General features: G+C 49.4%; 1 protein-coding gene across 1 annotated transcript in view; it reads right to left on the bottom strand.

Annotated features, from left to right (window-relative positions):
• The window catches only part of LOC137317906 (zinc finger protein 271-like), a 42516-nt gene continuing 23511 nt past the window's right edge, over positions 1–19005 (bottom strand). Inside the window, exon 1 of the mRNA XM_067980906.1 lies at positions 1–19005. This exon is cut by the window's right edge and continues 23511 nt beyond it. The gene's annotated coding sequence lies outside the window, so the exon portion shown is untranslated.

The following is a 19005-nucleotide window of genomic DNA, read 5'->3' on the forward strand; positions in this document are numbered from 1 at the left end:
TTTCTATTTTAATATTTCAAACAATTTTAATTGTGATATATAGAGCAATTTAGAGAACATGTCCAACTTCTTATAACAATCCCATCCCCAGCTTTGAGAAGGAATTGGACAGTAACATGGAAATGATTTGTAGTGTCTCTGACTTGTGTCTCATTTCTAAGCAATGGCGATAGATGGCTGGCTGTTCGTTACAAGGTAATAATCTCTGGCCGTCAGATCACAAGAGCAAAGCTTGCTTGGTTTATTGATGTCTGCAGAACGGAGATTGAATCATGCCGTTAAATTGAGCTATAACAATTGATGTTTCAGTTCCTCAGGCACAGTTTCTTCCTAAACCTTGCAAATCCAACCAAAAGCTAGAGCCATGATGGTTCTACCCTTAGTCCTTCATCTGGGACCATTAATTTCTCTAAGCTGAACTTCCTGCTCCTCCATCGTTCAAGCTGCTTCAAAGTTTAGTTTCCTCTTTCGAACCAATTTGTTGTCTTCCTAAAGCCGAAGACTTGATGACCATATCTGGTAACGTTCTTCTACCACTTTACACGCAAGTCCAGACAATGCTGTAGGACTGTGACAGACATCATCTTGCCCTCACACTACATCCAGCAGAAGTAACAGGTGAGTTATTGGGACTGAGAATCCCCTTTTCCCAGCCCAGGGCAGCAAATACCCTAAGTGAGTATCACTCTTATCATTGAAAGTCCTCTGATATCAACATAAGAAAGATTGACACTGAGTTCAATACTGGGTAAAGCCTTAAAACAGATACATCTGTGCACTGATGTTCAGTCCTGTAAATGAGCAAAATCTACATCGACAGTAAGATGAATAATGCTCCAACATTTTAAAGTGTGATGGGCTGTCTATGTTTCTGTGCTAATAACCATGACTGGGCCTGTAACCATATCATTCCTCATGGCTCGAGTTACAAACTCTCACAATGGATGTGGGGGGAAAGAAAGAGGAGACATGTTCTCTTAGTGTGCCCAATACTAAAATAATCAGAAACTCGAAGGGTAAAAGAACTAGAACTAAATACACTTCACATTACAGCACTGACCTGAACAAGAACACATCTGAAACAGCTGATACATACAATGATTAAATAATGCTTCGTCCCAGCAATTTATTCTACGGTTAACCCTTTGAGCATTAATTAAAATGAAATGTACTGAGCCACAGAGTTAGTCGAGCTGGGATTTGCATGCACACAGTGCCCAAACACTGAGGTCTATTAGCGATGGCAAAATCAACAATGTCACACTGCCTAATGCTCTGAGTCATTTACAAATTAGTTAACTTAAGCACATGAGGGAGAAAGGAATAGAAGGATATACTGATAGGTGAGATGAAGTAGGGAGGGAGGAGGCTCGTGTGGAGCCTGTTTCTGTGCTGTAAATCCAGTGAGATTAGCCGAGCTTTACAAACCAGTAAGGCCCTAGGTTTGATCTCCATCATGTGCTGGATAATCTCATCCCAGTGGAGTGAAGTTAGGCTGCTACAATCAGCCTGCATTGCTGGGCTAGGCTGGAATCATTTAAAAATAAACAGAAGAGTTTCCGCTTTTGACATCCAGAGGTCACCATGTGCAAACAAGTGTTTGATAAACCTCCTCTTCCTGTCTGTGACACAGTACTTCCAAACACAGCCACACAGGATTTTTGGTCTAAAACTTCAGCCAGCAGTTGTTATGGACACAAATACTAGGGGTCAGTGCACAGGGATTGACACACTAACTGAGAATTAGTCTGTAGTGGATCTGCAGGAAGTTCCATGTCCCTTGTACCAACTGTTGTACAGATCCAGATTCTCAGGCTATTCTCAGGACTCTCCGCCATCAGTAAAGACATACATTGATCCTTAATGGAAATGATTCAGTCCATCTGCATACAATCGGCAACTGCACGCAAACATGTTGTCTAACAATGCAAAAACACATAAAGCAACTACATCAAAAAATGAGTGAAGAAAATTTACATTACATTTTTCTATATACATTTAGATTTACAGTTGCAGTACTAGATAGATTAGCAGAAACTGGGAAACTAGACAAGTTCATTTAATACAGCACTAATTTCATTGTTAGAATTAACCTTTGATCAAAGTTTGAGAGTGGAGAGAAGGAAGTTGAAATTTCACAATCCTCCATCATTGTAATGATTGTGACGATAACATTCGTCGATGAACTCCAGCAGCTTTGCTGGTTATACCAACAATCCACAACAAAGATTATCCTCAGATTGTGGCCCATTCTTAAACAGCAACATTAACCTCTTTTTTTCACTGGATATCAAAAGCATTGGATCAACACACCAGTATAGTTAAAGAACTTGGAAAACTTCTTGCAATCTTTCTGTAGCTGAAACATTTCCTCGTCCTTTTGAAGATGAGCTTGGGCACTAGAAGACTGGTGTCCCACCTGCATCTCTTCCTGCAGAATCTGTGAAAGCTTTAACTTCTGCTTCAGTATACTCTTCAAATTGTACACGTCGAAGGCAGTAAATTGCTTCTACAGATTGAAGACAGCACTTGGAGCAGTTGCTTCAGTTGTGACATGATGGATGTGTAGGAAAGCAAGTCATTGAAAGCCCTGTGCAGCTTGATGCGCTGGTTAAGGAAAACTAGTTGGGTCTTTCCATAAATACCAATGTTTGAAAAGGACCTTCCCCCCCCCCCCCCCCCACTTCTATGACTAATGATGGGAGGATAAGGAGAAGCAAAGATTCACAAGTGTTCGTCACTGGGGTAAAGATGGCTCCAAGCCAAAGGTGTTACCAGGACTTCCATCGCAGTTGGCTCAATCTCTCACATCAAAGGGCAAGAGACATCCTTAAATCTACAGGACAAACAAGATCCACGTGAGGCTGAAGACTTTCACACAGCCTTTGATCTGAATCTCAATATTCTTCCAGATTTTTCCAGTCATGTCTTGCGCAAGACGACGATAAAGATTAAATTCTCAATTACATTACTTAAGACTTGTGATCAAATACATCAGATCAGATCAGAATCCCCTGTGTTCAATACGAGGACTCAGTGTCAGACACTGACCCTAAATACATCAGATCAGATCAGAATCCCCTGTGTTCAATACGAGGACTCAGTTTCAGACACTGACCCTAAATACATCAGATCAGATCAGAATCCCCTGTGTTCAATACGAGGACTCAGTGTCAGACACTGACCCTAAATACATCAGATCAGATCAGAATCCCCTGTGTTCAATACGAGGACTCAGTGTCAGACACTGACCCTAAATACATCAGATCAGAATCCCCTCAGTGTTCGATTCGAGGATTCAGTTTCAGACACTGACCCTAAATACATCAGATCAGATCAGAATCCCCTCAGTGTTCGATACGAGGACTCAGCGTCAGACACTGACCCAAAATACATCAAATCAGATTCCCCTCAGTGTTCGATACGAGGACTCAGCATCAGACACTGACCCTAAATACATCAGATCAGATCAGAATCCCCTCAGTGTTCGATACGAGGACTCAGTTTCAGACACTGACCCTAAATACATCAGATCAGATCAGAATCCCCTCAGTGTTCGATACGAGGACTCCGTCAGAAACTGACCCTAAATACATCAGATCAGAATCCCCTCAGTGTTCGATACGAGGACTCAGTTTCAGACACTGACCCTAAATACATCAGATCAGATTCCCCTCAGTGTTCGATACGAGGACTCAGTTTCAGACACTGACCCTAAATACATCAGATCAGATCAGAATCCCCTCAGTGTTCGATACGAGGACTCAGTGTCAGACACTGACCCTAAATACATCAGATCAGATTCCCCTCAGTGTTCGATACGAGGACTCAGTTTCAGACACTGACCCTAAATACATCAGATCAGATCAGAATCCCCTCAGTGTTCGATACGAGGACTCAGCGTCAGACACTGGCCCTAAATACATCAGATCAGATTCCCCTCAGTGTTCGATACGAGGACTCAGCGTCAGACACTGACCCTAAATACATCAGATCAGATCAGAATCCCCTCAGTGTTCGATACGAGGACTCAGTTTCAGACACTGACCCTAAATACATCAGATCAGATCAGAATCCCCTCAGTGTTCGATACGAGGACTCAGTTTCAGACACTGACCCTAAATACATCAGATCAGATCAGAATCCCCTCAGTGTTCGATACGAGGACTCAGTTTCAGACACTGACCCTAAATACATCAGATCAGATCAGAATCCCCTCAGTGTTCGATACGAGGACTCAGTGTCAGACACTGACCCTAAATACATCAGATCAGAATCCACTCAGTGTTCGATACGAGGACTCAGCGTCAGACACTGACCCTAAATACATCAGATCAGAATCCCCTCAGTGTTCGATACGAGGATTCAGTGTCAAACATTGACCCCTGATAGAGATTTTTGATGAGGTAACAGAGAGGGTTGATGTGGTGTGTATGGGCTTTCAAAAGGCGTTTGATAAAGTGCCACGTAATAGGTTTGTCATCAAGATTGAAGCCCATGGAATAAATGGGGCAGTGGCAGCATGGATAAAAAATTGGCTAAGTAACGAAGCAGAAAGTAGTGGTGAATGGTTGTTTTTCAGACTGGAGGGAGGTGTACAGTGGTGTTCCCCAGGAGTCGGTACTAGGACCATTGCTTATTTTGATATATATTAATGACTTGGACTTGGGTGTACAAGGCACAATTTCCAAATTTGCAGATGACACAAAACTTGGAAGGTTAGTGAAGAGTGAGGAGGATAGTGATAGACTTCAAGAGGATAGAGACAGGCTGGTGGAATGGGCGGACACGTGGCAGATGAAATTTAACACAGAAAAATGCGAAGTGATACATTTTGGTAGGAGGAACGAGGAGAGGCAATATAAACTAGAGGGCACAAATTCTAAAAGGGGTACAGGAACAGAGAGATCTGGGGGGTATATGTGCACAAATCGTTGAAAGTGGCAGGGTAGGTTGAGAAAGTGGTTAAAAGAGCAAATGAGATCCTGGGCTTTATAAATAGAGGCATAGAGTACAAAAGTATGGAAGTTATGATGAACCTTTATAAAACACTGGTGTGACCATGACTGGAGTATTGCGTCCAGTTCTGGGCCCCGCACTTTAGGAAAGATGTGAAGGCCTTAGCGAGGGTGCAGAAGGGATTTACTGGAATGGTTCCAAGGATGAGGGACTTTAGTTTCATGGATAGACTGGAGAAGCTGGGGTTGTTTTCCTTGGAACAGAGAAGGTTGAGAGGAGATTTGATAGAGGTATTCAAAATCATGAAGGGTCAAGACAGAGTAGATAGAGAGAAACTGTTCCCATTGGTGGACGAATCAAGAACCAGAGGACATGGATTTAAGATGATTGGCAAAAGAACCAAAGGTGACTTGGGGAAAAACTTTTTTACACAGCGAGTGGTTATGATCTGGAATGCACTGCCCGAGGGGGTGGTGGAGGCAGATTCAATCATGGCCTTCAAAAGGGAACTGGATAAGTACTTGAAAGGAAAAAATTTGCAAGGCTGTGGAGATAGGGTGGGGGAGTGGGACTAGCTGGATTGCTCTTGCATAGAGTCGGCACGGACTCTATGGGCCGAATAGCCTCCTTCCGTGCTGTAATCTTTCTATCTTTCTATGATTCGAAATACATCAGATCAGAATCCCTTCAGTGTTCGATACCAGGATTCAGTGTCAAATAAACACTGACCCTAAATACATCAGATCAGATCAGAATCCCGTGTTCAATACGAGGACTCAGTGTCAGACATACACTGACCCAGGGCAGTGATAGATTCTCTAATGTTTGCAATATCTGGCGTGTTATACACATTACAGAAACAAGCTCACTTTTCTTCCTTTGAAACTAAGTGCTGAATGTTTTTTTTTGCAGGTACCTGACAGTAGCCTACATTGAAGGATTGATTCAGACGATAGCCAAGGCTTCACGACACCATGAAATTTCAGGTGTACCACCACCTTGCTTGTGGGTATTTCCATTTTATGACATAGCAGTACTAACTACACTAGACTTGAGAGGAAACAGACCCAAAATACCTTCCTCAATCAAAACTTTAAATACCCGCAGGATGAGTGAACACGAGTTAACTCAGTGTTCATCATCCCTCCAGGGGAAAAGGTCTCATCATGGCATCCAACAGCACTTTGAATAACTCGACTCGTTCTGCTTCCATTACCTTGCTGGGTAGATTGTATCACTCAACTAAATCACTTTTAATCCAATATATCTGATCTAATTTCCCATTTATATCTTGAAATTGAACTTGGTGTACTTTAAATTAATATTCTGGCTTCATCTTATCTACCAATTAATAATATTTTTTACACTTCAAAGAGGTTCCCCAGCACCTTCAGTCCCATTGCTGTTTCCTTTACCCTTTCCAATGCAAGTATATATTTTATATGATTAAAAACACTGGAAATTACATAAAACCAGATAATGCTGAAAATACACATTATATCCAGCAGCAGGTTAATACTTTAGGTGTGGGCGCCTTGTAAGAACGTAATTTTTCCAATTCTGAAAGACTCGGTGTGTATTTCCAGCATTTTATGTTTTTTTTTGTTGTGATGTAACGATTAAAATTAAACACAACAGTCTAAGGTGTGAGGCCTCGGAGAGGGTGCAGAGGAGATTTACCAGAATGGTACCAGGGATGCGGGACTTCAGTTGCGTGGCGAGACTGGAGAATCTGGGGTTGTTCTCCTTCGAGCAGAGAAGGTTAAGGGGAGATTTAATAGAGGAGTTCAAAATCATGAAGGGGTTTTGATAAGAGAAAAAGGAGAAACCGTTTCCAGTGGCAGAAGGGTCGGTAACCAGAGGACACAGATTTAAGATAATTGGCCATTAACCAGAGGGGGAGATGAGAATGTTTTTTACGCAGAGAGTTGTTGGTCGGGGTCAAATTCTTTAAAAATATAAATGGGGTTGATAGGGTAGACATAGAAAAGACTTTGCACTTGTTGGGGGGGGGGTGGAGTCCAGAACTCGGGGCCATAAATATAAGATGGTCGCCAATAAATCCAATATGGAATTCAGGAGAAACTTCTTTACCCAGAGAGTGGTGAGAATGTGGAACTCGCTCCCACAAGGAGTAGTTGAGGCGAATAGTGTAGATGGATTTAAGGGGAAGCTGGATAAACACATGGGGGAGAAAGGAATAGAAGGATATGCTGATAGGGTGAGATGGAGTAGGGAGGGAGTAGGCTCCCAGATAGGTCGAATGACCTGTTTCTATGCTGTAAATACTACGTAAAACTGTGTAATCTGGTTCAGGAAGGGGGATGGAACTGATGACAAGGGTTTGTGGCGGGGCCGATGATTATGGCATCAGTCTTCCCGATGATTAGGTGGAGGAAATTGCGGCTCATCCAGGACTGGATGTCGGACAAACAGTGTGACAACACAGAGACAGTGGAGGGGTTGAGAGAGGTGGTGGTGAGGTCGAGCTGGGTGTCGTCAGCGGACATGTGGAATCTGACGTGTTGTCGGATGATGTCACTGAGGGGCAGCGTGTAGATGAGAAATAGGAGGGGGCCAAGGAGAGATCATTGGGGAAATCCAGAGGTAACAGTGTGGGAGCAGGCAGAGAAGACATTGCTAAAGACACTCTGGCTACGACTGAATCGTTAAGAGTGGAACCAGGCGAGTACAGTCCCACCCAGCTGAACGACGGAAGAGAGGCATGAGAGGAGGATGATGTGGTCAACTGGGTCAAAGGCTGCAGACAGGTGGAGAAGGATGAGGAGGGATAGTTTACCACAGTCACAGGATGTCATTTGTGACTTCGATTAGGACCGTTTCAGTACTGTGGCAGGGGCAGACTCCGAAATGGAGGGATTCAAGCATGGATTTGCAGGAAAGATGGGCACCGATTTGAGAGGCGACAACACGTTCAACAACTTCAGAGGAAAGGGAGGTTGGAGATGGGGCAGCACTTGACAAGATCAGAGGGGGCTGAGGGTGTATGATGACAGGGGTTCTGAATGAGAGGGGAGCCAGTATCGAAGGAGAGGGAAGCATTTGTAATGTCAGCTGGTATGGGAGCCAGGAAAGGGAGTTGGGTGGTCAGTGAGGAAGGGGAGTTGATGGTCAGTGAGGAAGGGGAGTTGGATTGCCAGTGAGGAAGGGGAGTTGGATTGTCAGTGAGGAAGGGGAGTTGTGTCAGTGAGGAAGGGGAGTTGGATTGTCAGTGAGGAAGGGGAGTTGTGTCAGTGAGGAAGGGGAGTTGGATTGTCAGTGAGGAAGGGGAGTTGATGGTCAGTGAGGAAGGGGAATTGCTGTTCAGTGAGGAAGGGGAGTTGATAGCCAGTGAGGAAGGGGAGTTCGCTGGTCAGTGAGGAAGTGGAGTTGATGACCAGTGAGGAAGTGGAGTTGATGGTCAGTGAGGAAGGGGAGTTGATGGTCAGTGATGAAGAGGAGTTGATCGTCAGTGAGGAACGCGAGTTGGATGGTCAGTGAGGAAGGGGAATTGCTGTTCAGTGAGGAAGGGGAATTGCTGTTCAGTGAGGAAGGGGAGTTGATGGTCAGTGAGGAAGGGAGTTGATGGTCCGTGAGAAACGGTAGTTGATGGTCCGTGAGAAACGGTAGTTGATGGTCCGTGAGAAAGGGGAGTTGATGGTCCGTGAGAAAGGGGAGTTGATGGTCCGTGAGAAAGGGGAGTTGATGGTCCGTGAGAAAGGGGAGTTGATGGTCCGTGAGAAAGGGGAGTTGATGGTCTGTGAGAAAGGGGAGTTGATGATCCGTGAGAAAGGGGGGTTCATGGTCAGTGAGGAAGGGGAGTTGGGAGCTCAGTGAGGAAGGGATGTTAATGGTCAGTGAGGAAGGAGAGTTGGGAGCTCAGTGAGGAAGGGCAGTTGGATTGCCAGTGAGGAAGGGGAGTTGGATTGTCAATGAGGAAGGGGAGTTGATGGCTACTGAGGAAGGGGAGTTGATGGCCACTGAGGAAGGGGAGTTGATGGCCACTGAGGAAGGGGAGTTGATGGCCACTGAGGAAGGGGAGTTGATGGCCAGTGAGGAAGGGGAGTTGATGGCCAGTGAGGAAGGGGAGTTGATGGCCAGTGAGGAAGGGGAGTTGATGGTCAGTGAGGAATGGGAGTTGATGGTCAGTGAGGAATGGGAGTTGATGGCCAGTGAGGAATGGGAGTTGATGGTCAGTGAGGAAGGGGAGTTGATGGTCAGTGAGGAAGGGGAGTTGATGGTCAGTGAGGAAGGGGAGTTGATGGTCAGTGAGGAAGGGGAGTTGATGGTCAGTGAGGAATGGGAGTTGATGGTCAGTGAGGAATGGGAGTTGATGGTCCGTGAGAAAGGGGAGTTGATGTTCAGTGAGCAAGGAGAGTAGATGGTCAGTGAGGAAGGGGAGTTGATGGTCAGTGAGGAAGGGGAGTTGATGGTCAGTGAGGAAGCGGAGTTGATGGTCAGTGAGGAAGGGGAGTTGATGGTTAGTGAGGAAGGGGAGTTGATGGTCAGTGAGGAAGGGGAATTGGGAGCTCAGTGAGGGAGGGGAGTTGATGGTCAGTGAGGAGGGGAGTTGGATTGTCAGTGAGGAAGGGGAGCGGGTCGCCGGTGAGGAAGTGGAGTCGATGGCTAGTGAGGAATGGGAGTTGATGGGCGGTGAGGAAGGAGAGTTGATAGTCAGTGAGGAATGGGAGTTGATGGTCAGTGAGGAATGGGAGTTGATGGTCAGTGAGCAAGGAGATTGATGGTCAGTGAGGAAGGGGAGTTGGAATGTCAGTGAGGAAGGGGAGTTGATGGACAGTGATGAAGGGGAGTTGATGGACAGTGAGGAAGTGGAGATGGATGGTCAGCGAGGAAGGGGAGTTGGGTGGACAGTGAGGAAGGGGAGTTAATGGTCAGTGAGGAAGGGGAGTTGGGAGCTCAGTGAGAAGGGGAGTTGGATGGTCAGTGAGGAAGGGGAGTTGATGGCCAGTGAGGAAGGGGAGTTGATGGCCAGTGAGGAAGGGGAGTTGATGGCCAGTGACGAAGGGGAGTTGATGGCCAGTGAGGAAGGGGAGTTGATGGTCAGTGAGGAAGGGGAGTTGATGGCCAGTGAGGAAGGGGAGTTGATGGCCAGTGAGGAAGGGGAGTTGATGGTCGGTGAGGAAGGGGAGTTGATGGTCAGTGAGGAAGGGGAGTTGATGGTCAGTGAGGAAGGAGAGTTGATGCTCAGTGAGGAAGCGGAGTTGATGGCCAGTGAGGAAGGGGAGATGGGTGGTCAGTGAGGAATGGGAGTTCGGTGGTCAGTGAGGAAGTGGAGTCGATGGTCAGTGAGGAAGTGGAGTGGATGGTCAGTGAGTAAGTGGAGTCGATGGTCAGTGAGGAAGGGAATTTGTTGGCCAGTGAGGAAGGGGAGCTGGATTGTCAGTGAGGTTGGGGAGTTGATGGCCACTGAGGAAGGGGATTTGATGGCCAGTGACGAAGGGGATTTGATGGCCACTGAGGAAGGGGATTTGATGGCCACTGAGGAAGGGGATTTGATGGCCAGTGAGGAAGGGGAGTTGATGGCCAGTGACGAAGGGGAGTTGATGGCCAGTGAGGAAGGGGAGTTGATGGCCAGAGAGGATGGGGAGTTGATGGTCAGTGAGGAAGGGGAGTTGATGGTCAGTGAGGAAGGGGAGATGGGTGGTCATTGAGGAAGGGGAGTTGGGTGGTCAGTGAGGAATGGGAGTTGATGGTCAGTGAGGAATGGGAGTTGATGGTCAGTGAGGAAGTGGAGTCGATGGCTAGTGAGGAATGGGAGTTGATGGGCGGTGAGGAAGGAGAGTTGATAGTCAGTGAGGAATGGGAGTTGATGGTCAGTGAGGAATGGGAGTTGATGGTCAGTGAGCAAGGAGATTGATGGTCAGTGAGGAAGGGGAGTTGGAATGTCAGTGAGGAAGGGGAGTTGATGGACAGTGATGAAGGGGAGTTGATGGACAGTGAGGAAGTGGAGATGGATGGTCAGCGAGGAAGGGGAGTTGGGTGGACAGTGAGGAAGGGGAGTTAATGGTCAGTGAGGAAGGGGAGTTGGGAGCTCAGTGAGAAGGGGAGTTGGATGGTCAGTGAGGAAGGGGAGTTGATGGCCAGTGAGGAAGGGGAGTTGATGGCCAGTGAGGAAGGGGAGTTGATGGCCAGTGACGAAGGGGAGTTGATGGCCAGTGAGGAAGGGGAGTTGATGGTCAGTGAGGAAGGGGAGTTGATGGCCAGTGAGGAAGGGGAGTCGATGGTCAGTGAGGAAGTGGAGTGGATGGTCAGTGAGTAAGTGGAGTCGATGGTCAGTGAGGAAGGGAATTTGTTGGCCAGTGAGGAAGGGGAGCTGGATTGTCAGTGAGGTTGGGGAGTTGATGGCCACTGAGGAAGGGGATTTGATGGCCAGTGATGAAGGGGATTTGATGGCCACTGAGGAAGGGGATTTGATGGCCACTGAGGAAGGGGATTTGATGGCCAGTGAGGAAGGGGAGTTGATGGCCAGTGACGAAGGGGAGTTGATGGCCAGTGAGGAAGGGGAGTTGATGGCCAGAGAGGATGGGGAGTTGATGGTCAGTGAGGAAGGGGAGTTGATGGTCAGTGAGGAAGGGGAGATGGGTGGTCATTGAGGAAGGGGAGTTGGGTGGTCAGTGAGGAATGGGAGTTGATGGTCAGTGAGGAATGGGAGTTGATGGTCAGTGAGGAATGGGAGTTGATGGTCAGTGAGGAATGGGAGTTGATGGTCAGTGAGGAAGGGGAGTTGATGGTCCGTGAGAAAGGGGAGTTGATGTTCAGTGAGGAAGGGAATTTGTTGGCCAGTGAGGAAGGGGAGTTGGGTGGTCAGTGAGGAAGGGGAGCTGGATTGTCAGTGAGGAAGGGGAGTTGATGGCCACTGAGGAAGGGGATTTGATGGCCAGTGAGGAAGGGGAGTTGATGGCCAGTGAGGAAGGGGAGATGATGGCCAGTGAGGAAGGGGAGTTAATGGCCAGAGAGGATGGGGAGTTGATGGCCAGAGAGGATGGGGAGTTGATGGCCAGAGAGGATGGGGAGTTGATGGCCAGAGAGGATGGGGAGTTGGGTGGACAGTGAGGAAGGGGAGTTGATGGTCAGTGAGGAAGGGGAGTTGATGGTCAGTGAGGAAGGGGAGTTGATGGTCAGTGAGGAAGGGGAGTTGGGTGGTCAGTGAGGAAGGGGAGTTGGGTGGTCAGTGAGGATGGGGAGTTGATTGTCAGTGAGGAAGGGGAGTTGGATTGTCAGTGAGGAAGGGGAGTCGATCGCTCGTGAGGAATGGAAGTTTATGGTCAGTGAGCATTGGGAGTTGATAGTCAGTGAGGTCGGGGAGTTGATGGTCAGTGAGGAATGGGAGTTGATGGTCAGTGAGGAAGGGGAGTTGATGGTCCGTGAGAAAGGGGAGTTGATGTTCAGTGAGGAAGGGAATTTGTTGGCCAGTGAGGAAGGGGAGTTGGGTGGTCAGTGAGGAAGGGGAGCTGGATTGTCAGTGAGGAAGGGGAGTTGATGGCCACTGAGGAAGGGGATTTGATGGCCAGTGAGGAAGGGGAGTTGATGGCCAGTGAGGAAGGGGAGATGATGGCCAGTGAGGAAGGGTAGTTAATGGCCAGAGAGGATGGGGAGTTGATGGCCAGTGAGGAAGGGGAGTTAATGGCCAGAGAGGATGGGGAGTTGATGGCCAGTGAGGAAGGGGAGTTGATGGCCAGTGAGGAAGGGGAGTTAATGGCCAGAGAGGATGGGGAGTTGATGGCCAGAGAGGATGGGGAGTTGATGGCCAGAGAGGATGGGGAGTTGGGTGGACAGTGAGGAAGGGGAGTTGATGGTCAGTGAGGAAGGGGAGTTGATGGTCAGTGAGGAAGGGGAGTTGGGTGGTCAGTGAGGAAGGGGAGTTGGGTGGTCAGTGAGGATGGGGAGTTGATTGTCAGTGAGGAAGGGGAGTTGGATTGTCAGTGAGGAAGGGGAGTCGATCGCTCGTGAGGAATGGAAGTTTATGGTCAGTGAGCATTGGGAGTTGATAGTCAGTGAGGTCGGGGAGTTGATGGTCAGTGAAGAAGGGGAGTTGATGGTCAGTGAATAAGGGGAGTTGATGGTCAGTGAAGAAGGGGAGTTGCTGGTCAGTGAGCATTGGGAGTTGATGGTCAGTGAAGAAGGGGAGTTGATGGTCAGTGAGGAAGGGGAGTTGATGGTCAGTGAGGAAGGGGAGTTGATGGTCAGTGAGGAAGGGGAGTTGATGGTCAATGAGGAAGGGGAGTTGCTGGTCAGTGAGCATTGGGAGTTGATGGTCAGTGAAGAAGGGGAGTTGATGGTCAGTGACGAAGGGGAGTTGTTGGACAATGAGGAAGGGGAGTTGATGGTCAGTGAAGAAGGGGAGTTGATGGCCAGTGAGGAAGGGGAGTTGATGGCCAGTGACAAAGGGGAGTTGATGGCCAGTGAGGAAGGGGAGTTGATGGTCAGTGAGGAAGGGGAGTTGATGGTCAGTGAGGAAGGGGAGTTGATGGCCAGTGAGGAAGGGGAGTTGATGGCCAGTGAGGAAGGGGAGTTGATGGTCGGTGAGGAAGGGGAGTTGATGGTCAGTGAGGAAGGGGAGTTGATGGTCAGTGAGGAAGGAGAGTTGATGCTCAGTGAGGAAGCGGAGTTGATGGCCAGTGAGGAAGGGGAGATGGGTGGTCAGTGAGGAATGGGAGTTCGGTGGTCAGTGAGGAAGTGGAGTCGATGGTCAGTGAGGAAGTGCAGTGGATGGTCAGTGAGTAAGTGGAGTCGATGGTCAGTGAGGAAGGGAATTTGTTGGCCAGTGAGGAAGGGGAGCTGGATTGTCAGTGAGGTTGGGGAGTTGATGGCCACTGAGGAAGGGGATTTGATGGCCACTGAGGAAGGGGATTTGATGGCCAGTGACGAAGGGGATTTGATGGCCACTGAGGAAGGGGATTTGATGGCCACTGAGGAAGGGGATTTGATGGCCACTGAGGAAGGGGAGTTGATGGCCAGTGAGGAAGGGGAGTTGATGGCCAGTGAGGAAGGGGAGTTGATGGCCAGAGAGGATGGGGAGTTGATGGTCAGTGAGGAAGGGGAGTTGATGGTCAGTGAGGAAGGGGAGTTGGGTGGTCAGTGAGGAAGGGGAGTTGGGTGATCAGTGAGGAAGGGGAGTTGGGTGGTCAGTGAGGAATGGGAGTTGATGGTCAGTGAGGAATGGGAGTTGATGGTCAGTGAGGAAGGGGAGTTGATGGTCCGTGAGAAAGGGGAGTTAATGGACCGTGAGAAAGGGGAGTTGATGTTCAGTGAGCAAGGAGAGTAGATGATTAGTGAGGAAAAGGAGTTGATGGTCAGTGAGCAAGTGGAGTCGATGGCCAGAGAGGATGGGGAGTTGGGTGGACAGTGAGGAAGGGGAGTTGATGGTCAGTGAGGAAGGGGAGTTGATGGTCAGTGAGGAAGGGGAGTTGATGGTCAGTGAGGAAGGGGAGTAGGGTGGTCAGTGAGGAAGGGGAGTTGGGTGGTCAGTGAGGAAGGGGAGTTGGGTGGTCAGTGAGGATGGGGAGTTGATTGTCAGTGAGGAAGGGGAGTTGATGGTCAGTGAAGAAGGGGAGTTGCTGGTCAGTGAGCATTGGGAGTTGATGGTAAGTGAAGAAGGGGAGTTGATGGTCAGTGAAGAAGGGGAGTTGATGGTCAGTGAAGAAGGGGAGTTGCTGGTCAGTGAGCATTGGGAGTTGATGGTAAGTGAAGAAGGGGAGTTGATGGTCAGTGAAGAAGGGGAGTTGATGGTCAGTGACGAAGGGGAGTTGATGGTCAGTGACGAAGGGGAGTTGGTGGACAATGAGGAAGGGGAGTTGATGGTCAGTGAAGAAGGGGAGTTGATGGTCAGTGAGGAAGGGCAGTTGATGATCAGTGAGCAAGAGGGGTTGGGTGGTCAGTGAGGAAGGGGAGTTGCTGGTCACTTGGGAAGGAGAGTTGATGGTCAGTGAGGAAGGGGAGTTGATGGTCAGTGAGGAAGGGGAGTTGATGGCCAGTGACAAAGGGGAGTTGATGGCCAGTGAGGAAGGGGAGTTGATGGTCAGTGAGGAAGGGGAGTTGATGGTCAGTGAGGAAGGGGAGTTGATGGCCAGTGAGGAAGGGGAGTTGATGGCCAGTGAGGAAGGGGAGTTGATGGTCGGTGAGGAAGGGGAGTTGATGGTCAGTGAGGAAGGGGAGTTGATGGTCAGTGAGGAAGGAGAGTTGATGCTCAGTGAGGAAGCGGAGTTGATGGCCAGTGAGGAAGGGGAGATGGGTGGTCAGTGAGGAATGGGAGTTCGGTGGTCAGTGAGGAAGTGGAGTCGATGGTCAGTGAGGAAGTGCAGTGGATGGTCAGTGAGTAAGTGGAGTCGATGGTCAGTGAGGAAGGGAATTTGTTGGCCAGTGAGGAAGGGGAGCTGGATTGTCAGTGAGGTTGGGGAGTTGATGGCCACTGAGGAAGGGGATTTGATGGCCACTGAGGAAGGGGATTTGATGGCCAGTGACGAAGGGGATTTGATGGCCACTGAGGAAGGGGATTTGATGGCCACTGAGGAAGGGGATTTGATGGCCACTGAGGAAGGGGAGTTGATGGCCAGTGAGGAAGGGGAGTTGATGGCCAGTGAGGAAGGGGAGTTGATGGCCAGAGAGGATGGGGAGTTGATGGTCAGTGAGGAAGGGGAGTTGATGGTCAGTGAGGAAGGGGAGTTGGGTGGTCAGTGAGGAAGGGGAGTTGGGTGATCAGTGAGGAAGGGGAGTTGGGTGGTCAGTGAGGAATGGGAGTTGATGGTCAGTGAGGAATGGGAGTTGATGGTCAGTGAGGAAGGGGAGTTGATGGTCCGTGAGAAAGGGGAGTTAATGGACCGTGAGAAAGGGGAGTTGATGTTCAGTGAGCAAGGAGAGTAGATGATTAGTGAGGAAAAGGAGTTGATGGTCAGTGAGCAAGTGGAGTCGATGGCCAGAGAGGATGGGGAGTTGGGTGGACAGTGAGGAAGGGGAGTTGATGGTCAGTGAGGAAGGGGAGTTGATGGTCAGTGAGGAAGGGGAGTTGATGGTCAGTGAGGAAGGGGAGTAGGGTGGTCAGTGAGGAAGGGGAGTTGGGTGGTCAGTGAGGAAGGGGAGTTGGGTGGTCAGTGAGGATGGGGAGTTGATTGTCAGTGAGGAAGGGGAGTTGATGGTCAGTGAAGAAGGGGAGTTGCTGGTCAGTGAGCATTGGGAGTTGATGGTAAGTGAAGAAGGGGAGTTGATGGTCAGTGAAGAAGGGGAGTTGATGGTCAGTGAAGAAGGGGAGTTGCTGGTCAGTGAGCATTGGGAGTTGATGGTAAGTGAAGAAGGGGAGTTGATGGTCAGTGAAGAAGGGGAGTTGATGGTCAGTGACGAAGGGGAGTTGATGGTCAGTGACGAAGGGGAGTTGGTGGACAATGAGGAAGGGGAGTTGATGGTCAGTGAAGAAGGGGAGTTGATGGTCAGTGAGGAAGGGCAGTTGATGATCAGTGAGCAAGAGGGGTTGGGTGGTCAGTGAGGAAGGGGAGTTGCTGGTCACTTGGGAAGGAGAGTTGATGGTCAGTGAGGAAGGGGAGTTGATGGTCAGTGAGGAAGGGGAGTTGGTGGTCAGTGAGGAAGGGGAGTTGATGGTGAGTGAGGCAGAGGACTTGGGAGCTCAGTGAGGATTGGGGTTTGGTGGTCAGTGAGGAAGGGGAGATGGGTGGTCAGTGATAAAGGGGATTTGATGGTCGTGAGGAAGGGGAGTTGATGGTCAGTGAGAAAGGGGAGTTGATGGTCGTGAGGAAGGGGAGTTGATGGTCAGTGAGGAAGGGGAGATGGGTGGACAGTGAGGAAGGGGAGTTGATGGTAGTGAGAAAGGGGAGTTGATGGACAGTGAGCAAGGGGAGTTGATGGTCAGTGAGGAAGGGGAGTTGGTGGTCAGTTAAGAAGGGGATTTGATGGTCAGTGAATAAGGGGAGTTGATGGTCAGTGAGGAAGGGGAGTTGATGGGCAGTGAGGAAGGGGAGTTGATGTACAATGAGGAAGGGGAGTTGATGGACAATGAGGAAGGGGAGTTGATGGACAATGAGGAAGTGGAGTTGCTGGTCAGTGAGCATTGGGAGTTGATGGTAAGTGAAGAAGGGGAGTTGATGGTCAGTGAGGAAGGGGAGTTGATGGTCAATGAGGAAGGGGAGTTGCTGGTCAGAGAGCATTGGGAGTTGATGGTCAGTGAAGAAGGGGAGTTGATGGTCAGTGACGAAGGGGAGTTGATGGTCAGTGAGGAAGGGGAGTTGATGGGCAGTGAGGAAGGGGAGTTGATGGACAATGAGGAAGGGGAGTTGATGGACAATGAGGAAGTGGAGTTGATGGACAATGAGGAAGGGGAGTTGATGGACAATGAGGAAGTGGAGTTGATGGACAATGAGGAAGTGGAGTTGATCGTCAGTAAGGAAGGGGAGTTGGGAGCTCAGTCAGGAAGGGGAGATGGGTGGTCAGTAAGGAAGGGGAGATGGGTGGTCAGTGAGGAAGGGGAGTTGGGTGGACAGTGAGGAAGGGGAGTTGATGGTCAGTGAGGGAGGGGAGTTGATGGTCAGTGAGGAAGAGGAGTTGATGGACAATGAGGAAGGGGAGTTGATGGACAGTAAGGAAGTGGAGTTGATGGTCAGTGAGGAAGGGGAGTTGATGGTCAGTGAGGAAGGGGAGATGGGTGGACAGTGAGGAAGGGGAGTTGATGGTAGTGAGAAAGGGGAGTTGATGGACAGTGAGCAAGGGGAGTTGATGGTCAGTGAGGAAGGGGAGTTGGTGGTCAGTTAAGAAGGGGATTTGATGGTCAGTGAAGAAGGGGAGTTGATGGTCAGTGAGGAAGGGGAGTTGATGGGCAGTGAGGAAGGGGAGTTGATGTACAATGAGGAAGGGGAGTTGATGGACAATGAGGAAGGGGAGTTGATGGACAATGAGGAAGTGGAGTTGCTGGTCAGTGAGCATTGGGAGTTGATGGTAAGTGAAGAAGGGGAGTTGATGGTCAGTGAGGAAGGGGAGTTGATGGTCAATGAGGAAGGGGAGTTGCTGGTCAGTGAGCATTGGGAGTTGATGGTCAGTGAAGAAGGGGAGTTGATGGTCAGTGACGAAGGGGAGTTGGTGGACAATGAGGAAGGGGAGTTGGTGGTCAGTGAAGAAGGGGATTTGATGGTCAGTGAAGAAGGGGAGTTGATGGTCAGTGAGGAAGGGGAGTTGATGGGCAGTGAGGAAGGGGAGTTGATGTACAATGAGGAAGGGGAGTTGATGGACAATGAGGAAGGGGAGTTGATGGACAATGAGGAAGGGGAGTTGATGGACAATGAGGAAGTGGAGTTGATGGTCAGTAAGGAAGGGGAGTTGGGAGCTCAGTCAGGAAGGGGAGATGGGTGGTCAGTAAGGAAGGGGAGATGGGTAGTCAGTGAGGAAGGGGAGTTGGGTGGACAGTGAGGAAGGGAGTTGATGGTCAGTGAGGGAGGGGAGTTGATGGTCAGTGAGGAAGAGGAGTTGATGGACAATGAGGAAGGGGAGTTGATGGACAGTAAGGAAGTGGAGTTGATGGTCAGTGAGGAAGGGGAGTTGATGGACAATGAGGAAGTGGAGTTGCTGGTCAGTGAGCATTGGGAGTTGATGGTAAGTGAAGAAGGGGAGTTGATGGTCAGTGAGGAAGGGGAGTTGATGGTCAATGAGGAAGGGGAGTTGCTGGTCAGTGAGCATTGGGAGTTGATGGTCAGTGAAGAAGGGGAGTTGATGGTCAGTGACGAAGGGGAGTTGGTGGACAATGAGGAAGGGGAGTTGGTGGTCAGTGAAGAAGGGGATTTGATCGTCAGTGAAGAAGGGGAGTTGATGGTCAGTGAGGAAGGGGAGTTGATGGGCAGTGAGGAAGGGGAGTTGATGGACAATGAGGAAGGGGAGTTGATGGACAATGAGGAAGTGGAGTTGATGGACAATGAGGAAGGGGAGTTGATGGACAATGAGGAAGTGGAGTTGATGGACAATGAGGAAGTGGAGTTGATGGTCAGTAAGGAAGGGGAGTTGGGAGCTCAGTCAGGAAGGGGAGATGGGTGGTCA

Source organism: Heptranchias perlo, unplaced genomic scaffold (genome assembly GCF_035084215.1).
Source record: "Heptranchias perlo isolate sHepPer1 unplaced genomic scaffold, sHepPer1.hap1 HAP1_SCAFFOLD_64, whole genome shotgun sequence".
Classification (NCBI taxonomy): Eukaryota; Metazoa; Chordata; class Chondrichthyes; order Hexanchiformes; family Hexanchidae; genus Heptranchias; species Heptranchias perlo.